Source organism: Hylaeus volcanicus, chromosome 4, assembly GCF_026283585.1.
Source record: "Hylaeus volcanicus isolate JK05 chromosome 4, UHH_iyHylVolc1.0_haploid, whole genome shotgun sequence".
In the NCBI taxonomy this organism is placed as follows: Eukaryota; Metazoa; Arthropoda; class Insecta; order Hymenoptera; family Colletidae; genus Hylaeus; species Hylaeus volcanicus.
In genome coordinates, this window is record NC_071979.1 from 9,551,729 (window position 1) to 9,564,403 (window position 12,675).

Sequence of the window (12,675 nt, forward strand, 5' to 3'; positions counted from 1 at the left end):
GCCGCGATGATGTTGCAAATTTAATCATCTGCATACTTGCCGATTACACGGAACACCGATCACAGGGGATGGCCCGCGGGGGTTGCTCCGTCCGAACTCCGTTTACGTTCAGGCCACATACTTTGTGCGTCTGTAGAGACGGCATCGGCACCCCTCGCCGGAAGCGCATCGAGATGCTTCCGCGCTTTTCCATCGCTTTGTGCGGGCCCGCCGCGGGCCCATCGATTCTGCTTACGATTTGTCCTCCCGGCTGAAACGCTGTCGCGATTTTACGCCTATGGAAATACCTATGAAACCTCCCTATGAAATCTGTCGAAACTGATTACAATGGTTTCGTCGCGATGAATGTTTCATATCGATCGAATACCAACGACGACGGAGTGAATGGTTAAACGAGTAGAGGGATCCGCGGCGAATCCAAACGACAGGTTTACAGATACAATATTATTCCGCATTAGCGGAGGGATCACGACAAGGGGCGGAGACGGAAAGAAAAGCAGGGACGGTCGGTGTCGCGACACGGGGAGCAACAAGTGGTAGACGCGAAAGAGAGATCGACGGATGTCAAGTCGTGGGGAAATAAAAAAGTCACCCTTATCCCTGAGGGGGGCGGCGAGGCTAATAAAGGCTTGCGACAACAAGCGACAAGAGGGGTCGCCGTGACTGAAACGAGAGGAATCGGAGGGTAAACCAGAAGGAAACCAAGAGGCTTAAACGTTCCTCGGCGACACAATAGAATTTTATCGGGGTGCTTTCACTTTTTTTCCTCTCTTCTCACCCTCGCTCCTTGGAATTTGGATATCCGCCGCTTGATATAATTTCCTCTGCCCGTAAAGAGATCGTTCCTCTTCTACCTGAAGGATATTAGGCCATTTACGTCACACGAAAAAATGGAAAATTCGTTCTTATTACCAGTATTTTACTTGAATTCGATTGCCAAGTAAATTGCGCTAATGATGCAAATGGATTGACCGTTGTTCTTTTTTCTTTGCTCTTTTGAAACATATCGTGATCTAAAAACGATGTGATTCGAGTGATACATCTATGATAGTGTCTTCGTTCGCATCTCAAAATTCCGTTACTCCTACTTCCGTTTCTGTCTGCTATTCAGCCCCGTGCAAGGGTGGAGGGGTTGCAGTGCTCGACACAGAGACGCAAAAAAAAAAAAGAAAAGGAACCGCCCTATCGAGGAAGCCGGCATTTAATTAATTCTAGATCGAGGCTTTGATCGGAATATCGCGAGTTCACCCCGACGGAAAACAAATCCGCGCAATAGCCGGCTGCTTAGCATTACGTAAAAACCAATTACGCGGGAATGCCTCTGTTGATTGGTAACAGAGATGGCTCGCGGCGTAATCGGGATCGAGAATGCCTCGGGTCTGTTGTTCCAACGAAATGTATCCGATGTCAAAAGCTGGAGTGTGGGTCGGAGACGACATCGAGAGACGAGGGGGGTGGACGGCACGTGTCACTTTGAAGAACGTCCGTGGGGAGGAGGAGCGCATAGCGGAGGCAGAAATTTTCCAGCAAATCTCGTTAAGTTTTCATTTGCCAAATGCAGATGCCAGCCCTGGACTCTGAGTGACTCCTGACCATTCGGCCGATTGCGATGCCCGTGGCAATTTTCGAGCCCTTTCTTTTTTGTTACACGTGCGATTATCGATCTTGCAGAAGTGTGTAAAAACAGTTTTACACGCGTTGCCAACTTCTACATTCGTAGGTTCACGTATCCAAGAACAGAAATTAATTTCTTCGCACGGAAAGTATCTATTTCGGTCCGGAAAATCTGATTATATAAATAATGAAGCAGCAGTCTGAGAAGTGGCCGACCAGCGGCGTTTATTACGATCGGAATTTGATGAATGTTGTAGCCGCCAATGACGCGCGCCGCGGATCATCCCAGAAATTACATCATTCGGCACGAAATTTCGCAAGATTGGTCGTGGCGCGAGATATTTCTCTCCTCTCCTTCTGTCTCCCACGTCCTCCCCATCTCACCGCTCTGGTCCGAGTCGAGAGGGCCCGACGATGTTCGGGGCCTTATTCTCGTGTAATCCTCGCTGCCCGAGAACCACCGTAATTCATATTGTCGTTATACGTGCACGCGGACCCCCGACTTGATTACCAATAACGCTGGAATGGATACATACGTAGAGTGGCCGGGGTCTCTCGTGGCCCTGAAAAACGAAAAGAAGGACAGAGGGTTCGCGAAGGTAGCGATGGGACCAATCCGGTGACGTATACGCTAATATGCCAGAGCGATGGTAGACGCAGGAGAAGAATATTTCATGGCATACGTGTAACAATAAGGAAGGACAAAGCTACGTAGAGATTACGAGCGAGCATGAATTATTTTATTGAAGAGGTTTTTGTCGAGATGGTTCTTCGTGGTTACATTCGAGGATTTTCCTTTTATTTTCATAGAATCGTTTGAAGTTTGCGTGGATAAGAAATGCAATAATACTTTTGAGATAGAAATGCAACGTTGACTGTTAGGTTGGTAGATTATGGCATGACATCGTCTGACAACCTTCCATCTGCGAACATAGCGAAACCTCGATAGCTGCCAAAAAAGTATATTACAGGCATAAGATTGGGGGTGCCACTGGAACATCCGTGGCGTTGTTTTGCTCGTCAGCCGAAATTGAGAACCGCTGGATGAAACCGCAAACCGCGGGCCAATATAATGAGATTTAAATTACTGTGGGACTGTAACATAGTGTCCTTTTTACAAATCGTTGCCTCCGCGACTCCTCCGCCCGGTAACCAATTAGGAATGGAAATTTTATTCGAAGCTCCATCTCGAAATAATCGATTATCGCGCTGAGACCCATCTCGATTCGCAACCCTGTGTTCCGTCGAGATTTGTCGATACAGTGTGAAAAAACTCCTGTACAACTTCGTCCCTTGGATTAAAATTTCCAAATTCGATGTTTCGTATATTCGATAAATACATGGTGGAACAATTTCAAGGTGAAATAAAGCGTACACTTGGGATTCGATCGTCATCCAATTCCCGGCGGGCCGGCGGCGGGGTAGAATATTAAATGTCTATTCGAGCATTACCGTTGATTCTCACCCAGGTGAAATAGAGTGTAATCCTTCACCGCTGCTCCAACCCCACTCTCAGAACCTGGAATCGATATCTGATATCGAAACGGACGCAATCCAGGCCACCAAGTATTATACTATCACTGGTCAACAAAATTTTCTACCCGATTACTTCCACCATTCGATTCTGAATGAAATTTGAATTAGTACGTGAAAGTTAGTAGAACAGAAAAATAGAAGAATTCTTCTCTAGTGTTAATGAACGCTGGAACCACATTTAGAGGTACGCCCACGCGTCGCGAAAGAGTCTGTACATTAAAAACCAAGTGGTATTGTCCACGTCGGAACATCAACGACACCGTTAACCCCAGGATCTACACGCGGCGGCTAAACGCGTGGCGAAGCACCGCATTAAGGGACAATTTGTCAGGTAGCTGATCACGGTTCGACCGACGAAACGAAACGAAAGAAAGGAAGAAAGAAAGCGGGAATGACACGGCGCGGCAGCTGCCCGTACACGCCGCGTTATGTTCCAGCCAGGTAACGGCGCTGGCTTTTTTCCGGTTGGCGCTTTTTGTCAATCAATTAAAGCGCATACGCCGCAATTTAGAACGCATTAAGACGCCCCACGGCAGCATTCCGCGCGTCCTCTTCTTCGGCGACCTCGTCAGCCGCCATTTCTAAATACACCGTTGGAGACAGCTCGACGCGAACATTTCTAACGCCACGTTCCTCCTCATCCTGGAGTTATATGTTGTCGTAGAATTTTTTCGGAAAGAATTATACGAAAATATTCAAGGCAGTAGGAAAAACAGTGCTGGCCAAGTCCAGGTAAAACATTCGGTACCGTTCTATTATAATATTTTCCAGCGATGGGCGCCACGGGATGGAATGGAAATCCCGTAGAATATTTTGTTGGCTGTTCAGTTTGCTAGGAATCGATTTCAGGGGTCGGATAAAAGTCGAGTAGAAATATAGGCGGAATATTCCAACCCTTTCCACCCTCCCTAGGATGACGTTAATGGCTGGATAGATGTTCGATACTCTGACCTGACCTGTTACGTTCTGTCATTTACTGCTCCAGTAATTATTAATCGATGACGATTACAGTGATGTTGATTGCAACGTGTCGCGTGTAGCATTCTACCGATTACATTCATCGATCGTTAACGAAACGGTGCTTGGAAATAAACGTCACCGTTGGGATGTCAGCTAATCGAGGAGTGAGTCGATGTGTGTTAATTACAGTGGAACAGAAAAGTTAATCGGGGACTATAGCAAGGGTGTGTTTAAACTCATCCTACAAAGGATTAATTGTTTAAGACATCAACCCGTTTTGTAACGTCTTCTATCAAATGCACGGATGGTCCCGCGAAACCACCAACATTCACAGTCCACGTCACGCATTCCTCAGCGAAGATTCCACCCTCTTATTTGTTGCAACATCCTTTTGACTCGCCAAACATCATCAACCATTCCTCGCGCTCAGAGTTTAAGAACGGAGCGTCCGCTTCCAGAACGATCCACACCTGTCACCCTCGGAGACTGCATTAACGTAGCTTCGTGTGTGTTCCCGTCCCATCCTCGGCGATCATTCCAACCGACGTCTGAGGAGTGTCCGTGACGCGCGTGTCGCAAGAGCGCTCGCGTGTGAAGAGGCAACGCGACCGCGACATCAGCCTGGGCGGTTAAAATACACGAAAATGGACGGGAGCACCGGGAGCTGCCGACGTCTTCTCCCACGGTGGCTGATGTCAGAAGACGTGCGCGACAAAGTACGTGTCACGCCACTCCCGGTTCGTTTAAGTTAATCGTTGAGGCTTCTCCGCGTCCCCCCTGCGCCCGCCATTTCTACCCTGACCAATTTCGTCGCTGTCTTTCGATGCTTTTCCCCCTTCCTTCAGATATCCTGCCACGTCATCCCGTCCGAATAAAACGTTGCGATTACGCGGTGAAACGTTCGAGACCCTTTCCGACGATTTTTCCAAGATCGTGATCGATGGTCCCTGGACCTGGCCACTTCGTTTAAGATGATGGGGAAAGTTTAGGAAGATCAGGGGAACTTGGCCCAGGGTGATGAATTGTTTGGGTGGATTTATTACTTTCAAAGATTGTTCTACATACCCTTCTTTACATCTGAGAAAAAAATTCTGATTAAAAAATTCGGAACACACTCGGCGATATCTCCTCGTAAGCTCGTCAAGTCTTGCACACTTCCTCTGCACCCTGGGTCTCTTGAATTTAAAGACAACGTCCGACTAGTCGAAGGTATAAACAAAATTAAATTATTCCTTTGGAAAGCAAATCGTCCGCATACTCGAAGAATGGCATCCGTAGTACCGGTTGAATGGCAACAAAAACGTGATCCTCGGCGTAGAGAAGGAAACGAGGGTAAAGAAGCTTTCAAGGAGAATAATTATCCGCTTAGCTCGGTGGACGGTGAATCTTTGACAAGATTGACGACTGCGCGTCCAACGAACCGGCGCGACGCGTCCACGCTCTGTCCCTTGAACAACGTCCTTTCTGCGAGTGCTTACCTGCTCCTCGCTTACGCTCACGGACAATTAGCCGCGTTCACACGCGAATAGAGCTAGTGGTCGCGGTAATAGCTGACGATGGTACGCGAGGATGCCTGGTTGTCTTCGCAGGGTGGATTATAGTCAATCGTTGCTCTTTTCTTGGTATTTCCTTCTTCCTATTTTATGTTTTACTCGTATGAAATTAGAAACATCCGAGTAATAGTAGGAGTATCTCCTCTGACACTATCAAAATTAACCACTTGCTCTATAATCAGATCATCGAGGAAAATTCCTCGAAAGACTATGTCGAAATCATTCACCTCCTAATTTCGTAAATTCGTCGATCCTCGCCTACGATAACAAGCTTTCAGCTTATCACCTCGTCGATAAACCTATGCAGATTTCCTCAACATTCTCCCACAGTAAAAAGGGTTGACCTAAGTACAGACCAGCGTGGTGCCATTCTTCGCGACAGGTTGCATGCAGTCAATGGACCCCATGTCACCGTCGGGACAAGCTCTCCCCGAGAGTCCTTAATCTTCCCATCGAGCCGTAATTCCAGGGCAGGAAAATGTCGCCGAGGCGCGACAAAGCGCTCGACTTCCCTGTCGGGAGATCTCCGATGGGGATAATCCTGTTACGCTTTTGCGGATCGTTGACGTGCACGTGATGTCACTGGCTCGTCGTCGTTCACAATGGCCCTGGTGACTCGACTCGAATCGGCTGAAAGCACGCTCAGATCCCCTCGATCCTTCTATGGATCCCCGAGGCTCGACCGCCCGGAAACTGTCACGGGGTGTCACCTGTCCAGGTAAGGCCACTTGCGAACGGTCTGTTGGAACCGCCCGCGCGTGTCCTTTTCTCTGCGACCGCGACAAGTGTCGTTTCTCTATTGGAAATCGAGGCGACCTGACGCGAAACGAGGGTACCTCGATACCTGTGCACGCGTGTCACTTCAATGAGGAATCCCGCGTTTAAAAATCGACGTCCCTTCGAATCGTTGGCCTGATTTCTGCATTCTTGTCCTGTGATTTCTTTTGGTAGCCTCCTGACTTTTGGGGTGGGTAAACAATCGATATATCCTTGTCTAATAATCACTTATAAATTCTCAGTTAATCCGTGAGTATATTCTACGTCACCTTCGTACAATCATATGCTCAGTTAGAACACTTCTGCTACCCACAAACATCGAGGCGACCATTAACTCAGCCCTGTCTCCAGTTTCTCGCATTTGTACACGCCAAGAAGCAGTTCCGCGATCGGGACAACCAAAAAGACATTCATCTTTGGTCTTCCCAGCGTTGAACACGGCTGTATTAGCGGAACACCCACGGTCTATCATTCTCTCCTGTCAAAGAACTGTCGTTACACGCTGCGGTGTAAAATTACGGACGCGCTCGAACGCGGAAGGCTCGCGTGGGTCGTTCGTTCGCTCTCGGTCGACAGAAGTGACCGTGGATTTCATTAAACGCGAGTGTTTCGCCAAGATTAATGTTTCTACGCGCGGCCAAACCGCCGCCCACGCCTCGCGTTGCATCACGAGCCTCTCTCTAATGTCTCTGCCCTTATTTCTGTTACAGGTAAGCGGAACTGTGACTACCAGGGATGCTGGTCCACGACCCGTCAAGTCTCCTCGTTAAACGACTCGCTTTGCAGTCCGAGTCCCCACCTGGGGGTGTCGAAGGCTTGCTCTTAAAGTGTAACAATCACCTTCACTTTGGGCACTAAGGCTTGAATCACCTAACATATTTATTCCAAAGCTTTGAAACAGTTCACCCAATAGTTCACCCTTCTCTCAGACGTCAGAGAGTAAATCATCACTCCTCAAACTTTTTATTAAAAAAAATTTCCAACAATCTCTCTAGCATCGCTCCTTAACAACAACTCGAATAAATTCAAATAACCACGGTTAGTTCAAGTACTGTGACGTTGTCAAGATAAGATACGACAGAAGCGTGGCGGACGATCGTTAAAAATTCGCGGAACGTCGTAATCGACTGGGTTGCTGTTACGTAACGGAGCGAGACAAGTATCTGCGCGGTAGATCAGGCGAATGCCTACGCGAACGTGAAGGCGTGACCGATCACGGCCGTCCTTGGCACTCGTAATTTATGCAGGATTTGTCATTACGGGAGAAGATCGACGAGAGGCGACCGCAACGGTCACGCCTATCCCCGAAAATGGAAGATCGGTTAATTAGCGACCTGGTTGGCTAATGCATCCCTTTGTCTCCGAGACTCGAGTTATCTGATTCCATTGGCCATTGCCGTGCTGGCTTCTATTCGACGGTAGATAAGGAGCCCTGATAGAGTCAGCTGACGGAAGAGTCCTTTGGGAACCGCTCGTAGAACGAGACTACGAAGAGACTCGGTCTGCCTCTCGTTTCTGACTTTCAATTCTTGGTCCTAAGACACTCACCTTTTTACCACGGCTAAGAGGTGTATTTCGATCAAGACAAAAGTCAGATTAGCGCTTTGTTTGCTATTTTAATTCATTGTAAATTATGTCTGTGCAGCTCGCAGCGAATGAATCAGTTTCACGCGAGTCAAGTGTGAATAGGACATTTAGGAATCAAGGAATCGGAGATCAAGATGCTAATTGATCGACCGAGGAATTAAAAAGTGTGGCCTGTGATTAATGTTCCGTGACACGAGCACGGTTATATCCACGATAGAGATAACAACCGTAAGTCTGAGAATGACTTGAAATCTATCGTAGAAATGTCACGTTTCGAAGTCGTACATTTATCCTTCGTATTCGGTATTCGACATCTTTTATCCAGAAAATTTCGCCTACCTTTTACGGTGTCGAAAGTGAAAGAGCAGACCTGTCCGCGAGGGGACTAATGACTGGCACAATCTTTTTCGTTGGTAAGAAAAACGGTGACCTTTGCGGATCACCGGACATCGTCGACAATGCCACACCCACAAGACAGTCTCTGTTTATTTATGCGCGCGGCTGTTATTTTCTCCCTCCCCTCGTCTCGCGCAGCCACGCGATCGCCAGCGACGCGCTTTCTACTCGTTGCCGACAGACCAACCAGATTTAATCTCCCGCTGTTATAATTATTTATTTGCTAATTAACCTTTCGACTGCCATAGGCATTTCCATCGGCGCCTTTCGAGATGCCGAACAATTCCTTCGCAGGCATTATGCTCGTGCTATGTCGTTCTGTACCCCACAAAAGCTGATAATAACACACGAACTAGCTATCATATTCAAGCTCTTGTCTACAGATTTCTAATTAGTCGACGATGACTATCGATCCGAAGATTAACATAGCCAAAGATGAAAAAGCTCGACCGCGGAAGTACGCCGAACCATATCGAGTATAATTACTTCGTGGAGGAAAAAACTTGTCTCATCTACAGCTGGTTCAGGTTGGCGTTTCCCTTCTCGAGGGAATCAATTACTTTCCTTTATTTTCCCGCGGCTACGGCGATCGTCGCCGATAGACCAAGGTCGGGATGCGTTGATGCATCATCGGGTCGAGCTATCATCGCCATCGACTAATTATCTGCGTTTACGCGCTTCGCGTTATCGGGACCCGCGTATCTGCGACTCATCCTCGCTCCTGCACGTGCGAGCAGACAATTTATCAAAACACGCGGCCGATCGAATCGCGCGCGGCTGTCACCGTGGCTCGCTTCTACCGATATGTCCGAGCCTGCAACCTGTGGAGAGGCGCTTTAACGACAACTGCTGCCACTCAAATGAGCCCCGCTAAAGGACAACGACCTCCCTGTTGCGAAATCACTCGAAACAGCCAAAATAGATTTGGGCTGGGACTCTTTTAGAGAAAATTGTATATACATGTATAAATCGACGTATCAAATTTCAAGAGTTTGCGTCAAGCAGCTGCAAGGAAAAAACTACCCCTTTAACTAATTATTTGTACAGTGCTACGTTTCCCTAGGAAAACGTAAAAGTTCCTTCCTAACGGCTTTCGATGTAACATGACTCCAACAACCTATCGTTCGCGATTCCAAGAATTCCCACGTCGCGAGGTGCAATAATTCCATCGTTCACCTGTGCGAGTACGTCGTCGAACGGGCACCGAGTGCGGGAAACTCTTCTGGTAAGGTCTCTGGTTATCCACCCGTTCTAGCCCGCAGCGTTCGGTTTCGCCCAATGCAAATGCGCGCAGAGACGCAGAGACATTTATCCCACGATATCGACTCGCCATTAATTGCGATCGTGAGGATCGACGCGCCGGCACGGGGTCACGACGCTTCGATTCCTTCGCGCTATCGACACATCGATGAGGCCAGGGGTCTAACCTGGCCTCTCACTACCGTATCTCGGCGTGTAGCTTTTCCTGTAGATCCAACCGATACTCTCCTGTGTAATTCGATTAGGACGGGTAGGCAGTTCCAATATTTAATTGCCGGGGATCGTCGATCGATGGTAGCTTTATTCGCCTTTAATTAGCCGTTGTTTACTGTTTCTCGGAGATGGAGAAACAGGAGGGTCGCCGCAATCGAGCAATAATGTCTGTATCGTGTCGAAGCGAAGATGATCCCAAGGCCTCCCAATTTCTGCCATCTGAGGAATTGAAGAACCAGAAATCCTCGAACTATGTTAGAAGCCAATTCCTCTACACGAGAAGAGTCCCGAGATATCTGGATGAAGGAGGACAAGTGCGAACTCGTCGCAGGAAATTCTGGGCGACCGGAAGCCCCGTCGGTCGTGCTCCTGAGCGGGGGTTTGGCGTCGTCGTCGTTGTCGGAGTAGCGTAAACGATGCAGAGTCATCTCTGTAGCCGGGGATGGATGGCGGTCCGTATTAGCATGACAAAGAGACGCTGGGACGCCTTCTCCTCGCTTCTGCTTCCACACCGAGGGGCTGCTGCCTCTCAATTCAAATGCGATGGGCGTATGCTATGCTAATATTCTGATCCACCGGCGTTAATGCATTATCAGACGCGGCGAGGTGCATTGGGGCGCGCGCGCGCGCCTCTCGCGCTTTGCCTTCGATGCGCGATGCGCATACATCACATTCAAGACTGTGCGTGTCGCGGCGCCCGTTGACGTCTCTATCAACGTTCGCTGAATTCCCCCTCGACGCTGCCAACCCCTTTTCTTACCTGTCGAATGGAACAGCCACGCGTAGACGCGCTTTCCATTCGAGATATCGATTCAGGAAAGGTTTGCAGGGCGTAAGACGAGGAAAGTACAGGACATAGGATTGCTTAGGACATTTCTTGCATCTAAATTCTGCGACCAGGCGCGAAACCTTTGGCATTGTTGAGCCAACAATCCATCCCTCCGTCTAGGAACCCGATCGCCATCTATTTCTACTCAATTAATTACCCGTGCCGACGAAAGAGAAAACAATGAGACAACAGAGCAAACTAGGAGATGATGCATCCAGAGCAAAAAGAGACCGGAACACGGCGCGAAAGTTTCGCGAGGCCGGGGTGGCGAAAAGGCGACGAAGAGAGGAACGGAGCGAGGAGGACGAGGCGACACCCCAACAATGGCAAGTCGGCACGCTCACGCGACTCCGCACAATGGCAAAACGCGGGGCACTGTCAAAGCGGTGTCAACTGTCGACCGTTCCGTGGGGTGGCAGACCGTGGAGACACAGCGAACGGGATACAAACGACGCCCCGGTGCCGCGAGACGCCAAGCGTGAACGGGAGAGAATCGCTCGACCGTTTTACGTACCATCGAGACGCCAAGGAACCTACTTCTTGGGAACGGAATATTTATGGTGTGTTTGACATTTGAAACAGTTCCAGAGAAATATTGGTGTCCGTTTGAAGACACTCTGACATCTTGGTCCCACTGCGAAAAGCCTCGAGACTTCTCGAGGGACCACTGAGTATGAGGATGTGTGACGATGTGCAGGAATGCAAAAATAACAGAAAATATCGACAATAATCTGTTTAGAAGATAAGACACACTGTAATTTGAACTCTTTCTTTAGCTCAATCTGTCGCAACATGAATTTGCATAAATGTCTACAGGCTGGCTACCAATGTCCAAGGTATTTCTATTACCAAGCATTGCAGTATACTTTAACCCCGACTTTCACTCCACTGTGTTTCCCTCTGGTCTCAATTACAGCACTATTTTTCGCGTCCGTTTTGTCAAACGCTTCATACACTTCTCTCCGCGCGTGTTCCTCTCGGTCGACGCGTTTCTCCCTTTTTTTCACCCTGTTGTTTTCCTCCCCATTCTCTGAACCACCGCTCTCTCGCCGCGACACGCGTAAATGAATAATTTAACGACAGAGACAGAACCGCGTGGAATTCGCGGCGTGGAATCCGCGCGGATGTCATGGCCGCATGGACAGCGAGACACGCGTGTTCGCGCGAGTGACGCGCCCCTCGGTTTTTCGCCTTTTATTCGAAACGCCGACCGGAGGGTGGTTTCGCTCTCCATTGTGTCGAGCGGGGGTGCGCTTGAACCGCGTGTACACAGAGGCAGGGGGCACCCAATACGGGAAGTTCATCGCCAGTGATGCTGTGTAGAATTCCTCGACTACTTTCAACCCTTTTGTGAATCCATTTGTATATTTTTTGATCGCTCGCGAATTTAATATTAAATACGTGATGTTATTATCTCGAACGACAAACATTACCATATTCACAATTTCACTAATTTCCTACATTTCCTAATACTTCACTATTATCCACTGCGATAGTGTATTACAAGAAATCATATTATCAATCCGAAGCTTTAATAAGTGTCACTGTCACTTATTTAACCCACAATCAACATAAAACTGTGGTCTGCGCGATCCTGAAACTCGGGGTGCTCGTTCCTTTCCCGTCTGTTTATCAGCTCTTAAACGAACCGTTTAGAGCTTCGTATTTTAATGGGTCGATATACTCAACGACATCGGAAGAGAAAATTCATAAGAGGGCATTTAGTGCGGTCGTTAAAATTCTGGAAAAGTCATAAAACCCGACCGAGTACGACGCACCAGCGGCGGTAGGGTTCCCTGCCACCTGGTGAACCGCCATCCAGGAGGAACGAGTTTATGGAGGCAAAAACTGTACCGACGACACCGCGGAGCCTCCTTTTTCGTCGTCCTCGCCATACGCCCGTGCATATCCAAAGCCTCCACGCAATCCCACGTCTTTGGAGTTATTTCG

At 48.5% G+C, this 12,675-nt stretch overlaps 1 protein-coding gene across 1 annotated transcript in view; it reads left to right on the plus strand.

The window, feature by feature from the left end:
- Nucleotides 1-12,675, plus strand: part of LOC128875161 (uncharacterized) — a 216,135-nt gene that overhangs the window by 125,381 nt on the left and 78,079 nt on the right. The window lies entirely within an intron of this gene.